We start from the raw sequence: 9,103 nt of genomic DNA on the forward strand, positions 1-9,103 counted from the left end.
AGGAGAAGGGAAGGGGAAAAAAAAGAACAGAAAGGGCATGGAAAGGTTAGGATGAAAAGAATAGGAGTGGGAAGGAGAGGAGAAGGAAAGGGAGGGACAGGGAGTGAGGAGGGGAGGGGAAGAGAGGGGAGGGGAGGGGAGGGGAGGGGAGGGAAGAAGCAAGATTGAACAAAGGGAGAAGTTGAGTTGAGGTTCAGTACCAATAAAGGCTTCAGGTGACCCTGAGGGGGATGGCTCCAAAGCTTAGATGACCTTTCAAAGTTGTCTCAGATAGGGGCTAGGGGACCATGACTTTATATTCCCACTCTGATCTGTCATTGGATGCCAGCCACCCCAGGAAGGGAACATGACTTTGGGCTAGTGGTTCTCTATAGCCAAGGCCATCCCAAAAGAAGGCTGCTAGCTGATGGTTTTCGCAGCACTCCCAGTAGCCAGGGGAATACATCCTTTATTTCTGAAGAGGCATCCAGGTGGCATACCACATTTACCTCAGAGGGGCCTGCCCTGATCCAGGGGTTTACTTTGCATCTCATTTGGCTTTCACACTCAGCTAAAACCTCCATCATTGTGTTTTCAGCCAAAAATGGCATGTTTTGGAGTCTATCTGCCAATCGTTTATAACTTTTTTTTTTTCAATCGTTTATAACTTAATTTTCTCAGAAACCTAGACTGGGACAAGGGATATTTCTCAATATCCTTCCCACTGCTCCCCAAGATCAGGCCATCTTTATCTCTTTCCCGGACTATAGCTGTTTCCTCTCTGACCATCTGTCCTATGTCCATTATTACCCCTCTCTGTTTTTTTGTCCACAGTTTAGCCAAAGGGATATCCCAAAAACACACATCTGATTATCTCACTCTCATGTTTAAAACTCTTTCCTGGGGTGCCTGGCTGGCTCTGTCAGGAGAGCATGCAACACTTGATCTATGGGCCTTGTGTTTGAGCCCCATGTTGGGCATAGAGATTACCTAAAAAACAAAAGAGCTCTTTCCTGCTTTCCCCTTACCCTCAGGTATAAGGTCTAACCTTAATAGAACTGAGAAGACCAATAAGATTTGCTTTGACCTCCGTAGTCTGGTCTGATTCTCTTAGGACTTCCTCATCCTCCACCTCTGTACTCAATGCTCCAACAAGAAAAATTTCTTTCAGTCTTCATCAGCTTGCCAATGGTTTCCTGACTTTGTGCTCTTTAAATATTTCCTCAGATTAGAATGTATCGAACTGTTTCCTTCTCCAGTCTCTTTCATGTGAATGTGAACATCTTGGGAGCTGTGTTGTTACAGAAGGCATTCAACAAATATTAAATGAATGCATGAATGTATCTAGAGAGGATTTATGGCCTGTTACATGCTTATTTATTAGCAATGGCCACTACACATGGGAAAATGCTTAACTTAAAAAGACACTCTGAAACAAGAACATAAAATTTTTCATAGAAATTGGCAGAGTTGCTAACAATAATACTTAAGGCTAACAGGGGTATGGCAAAATGGGCACTGATACCAAGCAAGTATCAGAAAAGCATTTTGGCAATATGTAACAAGTCTTAAGATACTTAAACCATGTGCTCTAATAATTGCACATCTAGAGATCTATCCCATCTAATCAGAGATAGAAGTAAAATTTATACACAAAGTATTCATTGTAAAATGTTTTTCTCTTGTACTCTTATACTGTCCATATGTTTCATAATGGGCATGTTTTAATTTAAAAATCAGCAAAATTTCAGTAAAATGCTGGTAGGGTTAGAGTTGGCATTACCACTTGTGGGAGCCAGCCTCCAGAATAGGGCAATGGTTGTTGCTTCCTGGTATTCACACCCTTGTGTAGTTTCCTCTCACACTGTTACAGAGTTGATATGTGTGACAAATCGAGTATGACGGAAGTGATGACACACAACTTTCAAGATTAGGTTATAAAAGACTCTACAGCATCCATGTTAGTCTCTGGGTCTTCCTCTCAGATCATAAGCTTTTGGGGAAAACAAGTTGCTATGTCATGAGGGCACTCTGTGAAGAGACCCAAATGGCAAGTCATTGAGGCCGTTTGACAAAACCACACAAGTAAATTCGAAAGCAAATCCTCTGGCTCAAGTCAAGCCTTCAGATGACTATAGTCCCATGACATCTTGACTGAAACCTTTTAAGAGACCCCGGGTCTCCTAGTTAAGTTCCTCCTAGGTTTTTGATCTAAAGAAACTATGAGATAACAAATGTTTGTTGTCTTAAACTGCTACATTTTTAAAAAATATTTTATTTATTCATGACAGACACAGAGAGAGTGAGAGGCAGAGACACAGGCAGAGGGAGAAGCAGGCTCCATGCAGGCAGCCCGATGTGGGCCTTGATTCCAGATCTCCAGGATCACACCCTGGGCCGAAGGTAGTGCTAAACCGCTGGGCCCTGGGGGCTGCCCTAAACTGCTACATTTTGTATAAGATGATCAGCTGTCCAGGTTTTACCAGGACTGAAGGGTTTCCTTGGAATACAGGATTGCCAGTGCTAAAATCAGAGAAGTCTGGGCAAACTGGGATAGTTGGTTACCCTACTATTTTTTAAATACAGCCTTATTAAGATATAATTCACATACCTTAACATTTGCCCATTGAAATCTCAGTGGTTTTAGTGTATTCAGAGTTGTGCAACCATCACAATCCAATTTTAGAACATGATAAAAAAAATTCTGAAAAAAAAAAGAAAAAAGGAATCTTATGCTCTTTAGCTATCATCCCCAGTACTCCCAGCCCTAGGCAACCACTAATCTACTTTATTCTAGGCACTCTAGTTTTGAGAGTAATTTGTTATGTAGCAGTGAATAATAAACACAAGGCTATGGATAGTGGGATAAAGAATGCTGGCTTTTTCATTACTCTTTTACTATATACTTTTCTAAATTGTGCAAATTTTCTACAATAAGCATATTTTCATTTACTATAAGACAAAGGTAGTAATATTCTGATTTATTGGAAAAATGATTAAGATTTCATGTACCAGTTGCTTTCTCCACCCAGCATCTTTTGGCTCCCTGTTCATCTGGTTGGTAACAACACTACCCTTCCCCCTTAGGAAAGTGGCTTTCGGGAGCCTGAGTGGCTCAGCAGTTGGGCCCTGCCTTCAGCTCAGGTCGTGATCCTGGCATTCGGGATCAAGTCCCGCATCAGGATCCCTGAGAGGAGCCTGCTTCTCCCTCTGCCTATGTCTCTGCCTCTCTCTCTCAGTCTATGTCTCTCATGAATAAATAAATAAATCTTAAAAAAAAAAAAAAAAGGAAAGTGGCTTTCCCCAACTCCAGGCTGTTCTGATGTGGTTGCCAATCAAGGACAAGGTGGATACTTGACTTGGGCTAGGACAATCCGATTTTCTCTCCCAATAATTTGAATATTGAGTAGAGGCAAGGAGGGACAGAAAGCATTTAAAACAAGTCATCAGGAGGTAGAATATGGGAGAACTGGTTAGAGATATTTGTTTCTAAGATCTCTGAAACTTCCTAGCTCTTCTTCTTTCCTCCTGGACATTTAGTTATTCATTTGATTCCGTAAGTTACTCCTCTATGGCTCCATAAATCTATTTTTTAATAGAAGTTAGTTTCTATTGGGGATACTTGGGTGCTCAGTGGGTTAAGCATCTGCCTTTGGCTCAGGTCATGATCCCAGAGTCCTGGGATCAAGTCCCTGCATGTTCTCAGCAGGGAATCTGCTCTCTCTCTCTCTCCCTCCACTCCTCCTCATACTTGTGCTCTCTCTCTCTCTCTCTCTCTTTCTCCCTCTCTAGCTTGCTTTCTCTTTCAAACTAAAGAAAAAAAGTTAGTTTCTATTGCTTGCAACAAAAGAACCCTAACTGACTGAATAATAATAAAGAATATTCATGGAGGGGAGTGCCCTTCTATTTGCTAGATGGGATGCTTTCCCATTCATGAATTGTTTAATAAAGCCAATTAGATCTTCAAAAAGACAGAGAGAGAAAGAATATTCATAGGGGAAGGAGGGAAGTTTACCCCTTCAAAAAGTATAACCGTAAACCTATGACTACAACACAAGTTTTTAATTTTTTCATCTTACCTATTGGTTCTCTTTAGCATCATGATATACATATCATCTTACATTTGAATTTTTCTACCTAACATTGTACCTGCAAAAATTGTTTAGTGTTTCTATAAGGCCTTCCATACATCATTTTTCATGTATGTTATTTTCTTGTACTGGCATGTCATACTTTATTAAATCTTGATCCAGTATTTGGATATTTGAGTTGATTTTAGTGTTTTGCTAGCAGATATGATGTTTAAAATGAACATTTTCACAGCAAGATTTGTGTGTTGAGTTCTTTCTTTCCTTAGGGTAAATTTACAAAATTAAAAAATGGATCTGCTATGGATGTTATCCCTGTTCCTTTCATGCATTTGATGTTTCGCTTTGAAAAGTGAAGGGTGCTTTTGTGCTATAGGTATTTTTCTGTTTTGTATGTTAGGATTTCCATTTATAAGATGTTCTTAGATTGGGCAAATTCAAACAAATAGAATTTACTTGGTTATAAATCATGTTCTATGTTGTAACTGTTATACAAGTATTCATGTGAGCATAACATTTTAAATAAACCTTTTATTGAATATATCATAAATAAATAAAATGGTACAAATCATAAGGGCAAGATCTCAATGAATTTTCACAAAGTAAACACACCCATGTGACTAGTATGAAGATCAAGGAGGACAAGTACTCTAGAAGCCCCCTTATGCTCCCACTCAATTACAACCACCTGTCAGATAACCACACTCCTGACTTCTATCACAGTAACCTAATATCGTCTGTTGTTTTTTTTTTCTAGGCAAAGAACTTTATTAACCTTGTTTCAAACTTTATTCCCAGGCTTCTTCAGCTTAATTAGCTGCAAAGAATGAATCGTGTATAAGCAAAAACTGAAAAGAGCTGCAGTGTCCAAGGGGCTTGGGCTTAAAAATATTAGAGATCTAGATTTTATCAGATCCATGAACAAAAATTTTTTTTTAATTTTTATTTATTTATGATAGTCACAGAGAGAGAGAGACAGACAGACAGAATCACAGGCAGAGGGAGAAGCAGGCTCCATGCACCGGGAGCCCGATGTGGGATTCGATCCCGGGTCTCCAGGATCGCGCCCTGGGCCAAAGGCAGGCACCAAACCGCTGCGCCACCCAGGGATCCCCATGAACAAAATTTTAAAAAGGAGTCATAATATAAAATAGCAGCTCCCAGTAACTTCTTCAAGTTTTATCTTCTTCAGAAGTTGACTCAATTCAGTTTGCTTCATTCTTGGAAGCTTCATCAAAATTCTCCACAAGATCTGGAACTTCATCATCCTCCTCCTCTCCGGTAGCAAGTGGTGCTTTTCCATCCACGGATTGTTTGGGCAGAGCTTCAGCCAGTCTTCTTAAACTAGTCAGACTTTCTGCACCAAGCTGGTTTAAGATACTGGGTAGCATTTCTGTCAGCTGCTTTGTCTCAGCATGGCCTGTAATGGTGAAAGTGTTCACTGCCAGTGATGCCTGAACTTTAGGGTTGTTAAAATGGATCACTGTTCCTTGGTTTGTGAACATATTCATTTCTTCAATACCAGAGATATTGTTTACCCCTAACTTCTTTAAGGAGAACTGAAGTTTTTTATCATCTGCTGTAGCTGTTCTATGAATCACCTTCTTCTTTCGGGGAGCAGTTCCTTTCCCACCAATGCGCACCTGTGCTTGCAGTTTGGTGAGTTTCTTCTGGTTCATGATAGTTTCTTTCATCTTGTTGGAGCACAAATGGCACCGCGCGGGGCACTAGGGTTGGAGCTCGGGGGTCTCGGGCGGACCAGCTGAGGTTAGGCACACACGCAGGGATGCAAGATCTCTTCTGTTTTTGAACCTTAAACAAATGCACCCTTTTCTGTACTGTTTCTTTCAGTCAGCATGTCTATAAACTTCATGCATGTATAGCAACAGTTCATCCATTCTCATTCTGTGTAGCATTGGATTGCACAGATATACATAATTTATGTACCTATTCTACTATGGGAAGACTTCTGGGTTGTTTCCAAATTTTGGCCACTGCAAATAGGACTGAAATTGCTGGCTTAGAGGCTATGCACAGATTTCAGCTTTCTTAGAAACTGCTGGGTTTCAACTCGGTATACCAATTTATATTCTCACCAACAGCATAGACAAGAGTTCCAGTTGTATCATATCTTCTGATTTTAACTTGTACTTATGCTGTGTTTCTTGGCCACTTAGATATTATCTTTTTTAAAATACCCATTCAAGTCTCTGACCCATTTTTGGGTCATTTTTAGAATTCTAACTAATAAATATATAAGGAATGATTAGATTGGAAAATCATTTTGTAATCAGAGTAATTATTAATTCAGGAAAGAATCATCAAAAGATGTTAAAAATTAGCAGGTGAAATTTAATGAAAAAGAAGATATTAACATACTCTCAAAATATCTCCACATAAAATACTTTTAGTTACAAAGAGGAAAATGTAATTTTACAATATAAGAACCTGATAGACATTACCTTAATTGGTTGATTAAAGTCAACATTACCAACAATGGGACAAACCGTGAGCATCCTGTTGTAAGACATTGTCAGAGGTACAATACCACTTCTTTGGTATTTCTGCTAAAAACCCATTATCTGAATCTATTCATGAGGAAACATTAATTGAACCCAGTAGAGGTACATTCTACACAATAACAAGCTTGTACTCTTCAAAATGTCAGGTCATAAAATAAAAAGTAAAGATAATGAACTATTTTGGATTTTAAAAGATTAAAATGACATGACAACTAATGTACTGTATAATCCTGGATTGGATCCTGAAACAGAAAAAATGGTTCTTTTTAATGGCAAAAAAATAGTATTAGGAAAATTGGTGAGATTTAGTAAGGTCTATATATTATATTATATTATTATATTATATTATATTATATTATATTATATTATATTATATATCCCAGTTTTGGTAATTTTACCGTGTTATGTAAATGGATTGTCCTTTAAAAATACACACTAGAGGAACCTGGGTGGCTCAGTGGTTGCGTGTCTGTCTTCGGCTCAGGTTGTGATCCCCAGGTCCTGTGATCAAGTCCTGCATTGGGCTCTCCACAGGAAGCTTGCTTCTCCCTCTGCCTATGTCTCTGCCTTACTCTGTGTCTCTCATGAATAAATAAATAAAATCTTAAAAAAGAAAAATACACACTGAAGTATTTTAGTGATAAAGAGATATCATGTCTTATTCTTTAATAGCTCAGAAAAGTAATATAGACAGAGTGACATTAATAAAACAAATGTGATAAAATGTAAATGATTACAGATTCTTGGTGAAGGTGATACAGGAGTTCTTTCTCTTTTTTGCAACTTTTCTAGAAATCTAAAATTATTTCAAAATAAAAGAATACCAAAAAGAGAGGGAATTCCTAGTTTGCTAAGAGTTTTTAAATATGAATGAATGTGGGATGCCTGGGTGGCTTAGCAGTTGAGCCTCTGCCTTTGGCTTGGAGTAATCCCAGAATCCCGGGATGGAGTCCCACATCAGGTTCCCTGCATGGGGCCTGCTTCTCCCTCTGCCTATGTCTCTGCCTCTCTCAATCTCTCTCTCTCTCTTTCTCTCTCTCTGTCTCTTATGAATAAATAATAAAATATTTTTTAAAAAAAATAAATAATGAAGTTGAGTTTTATCAAATTCCTTTTCTGTATCTACAAAGATGAATATATACATTTTCACTTATACTATTAATTGGTATACAGTGAGATTTTAGTGTTTTTTTGTTTTGTTTTGTTTTTTTTAGATTTTATGTTAAATCAATCTTGAATGCTTGAAATAAACACACATTTTATGTTTAATATATTACTGGATCGGGCAGCCTGGGTGGCTCAGCAGTTTAGCACCGCCTTCAGCCCAGGGCCTGATCCTGGAGACCTGGGATCAAGTCCCATGTCAGGCTCCCTGCTTGGAGCCTGCTTCTCCCTCTGCCTGTGTCTCTGCCACTCAGCGCTCTCTTTCTGTGTTTCTCATTAATAAATAAATAAAATCTTTAAATATATATATATTATATATATAAATATTTACATATATATTACTGGATTTGTTTTGCCAATATTTAATTCAGAAGTTTTTTTCATCTTTTTTTAAAAGATTTATTTATTTGAGACAGAGAGAGAGAGAGGAGGAAGGGACAGAGGAAGAAGAAGAGAGAAACTCAAGCAGACTGCCTGTTGAGCAAGGAACCTGCCTCAGGGCTCCATCTCATGATTCCGAGATGACCCGAGCTGAAATCAAGACTCAGACACTTACCAACTGAGCCACCCAAGTGCCTCAGAAGATTTTTCATCTTTGATAAGAGAAAGACTAGTCTGTAATTTTTTCTTGTAATGAACTTCTCAGGTTTGGGGATCCTTTTTCTGTTCTCTGAGTTTGTATATGATTAGTGTTACTTCTTCCTTAAACTTTTAGAAAAATATACTGCTGGTGAAATCACCAGAATCTGGATATTTATTGTGTGAAGATTTTTGATCACTATTTTGTTTCTTTGGTTAATATAGTACTATTCAAATTTCCTATTTCTTTGGTGTCACTTGTTATAAGTTGGGTTGTTTCTAGAAATTTTTCATCTAAATTTTCAAATTTATTACATTAAGTTATCTAAAATATTTTTACTTCAACTTTGTAATGTCTGTAGGATCCATAGTGATGTTCCTCTTTCCAAGTCTGAGAGAAGTAATATGTACCCTTTTTGCTTTTGTTTCTGTTTCATATGCATGATCTGTCTTGCTATGCACTCATCAGTTTTAGTATTTTTTAAGTGACTCTACTGTACATTTTTTCATTAATTTTTTCTCTTTACTTTATCATTACCTTTTTTATACTTTCTTCATGTTTAATTTTTTTCCTCTAAGTTCTTGAGATGGATCCTTAAGTATTTCTTCTCTAAAGTTATAAATTTCAGCCTTTAAGATTATAATTTTCCTACCTAACAGTTTTAGTTTTTATTTTTATGTAGTTCAAAAATTTTTTTTCACTTCCATTGTTATTTTCCTTTGGCTGATGGAATATTTAGAAGTATATTGCCTAATTTCTATATGTTTGGG

General features: G+C 37.7%; 1 pseudogene; it reads right to left on the reverse strand.

The window, feature by feature from the left end:
• Positions 1 to 5,186: 5,186 nt before the first annotated feature.
• On the reverse strand, positions 5,187 to 5,822 carry LOC144324664 (transcription factor BTF3 pseudogene; annotated as a pseudogene).
• Positions 5,823 to 9,103: the final 3,281 nt, after the last annotated feature.

Source organism: Canis aureus, chromosome 12 (genome assembly GCF_053574225.1).
Source record: "Canis aureus isolate CA01 chromosome 12, VMU_Caureus_v.1.0, whole genome shotgun sequence".
Lineage (NCBI taxonomy): Eukaryota > Metazoa > Chordata > Mammalia > Carnivora > Canidae > Canis > Canis aureus.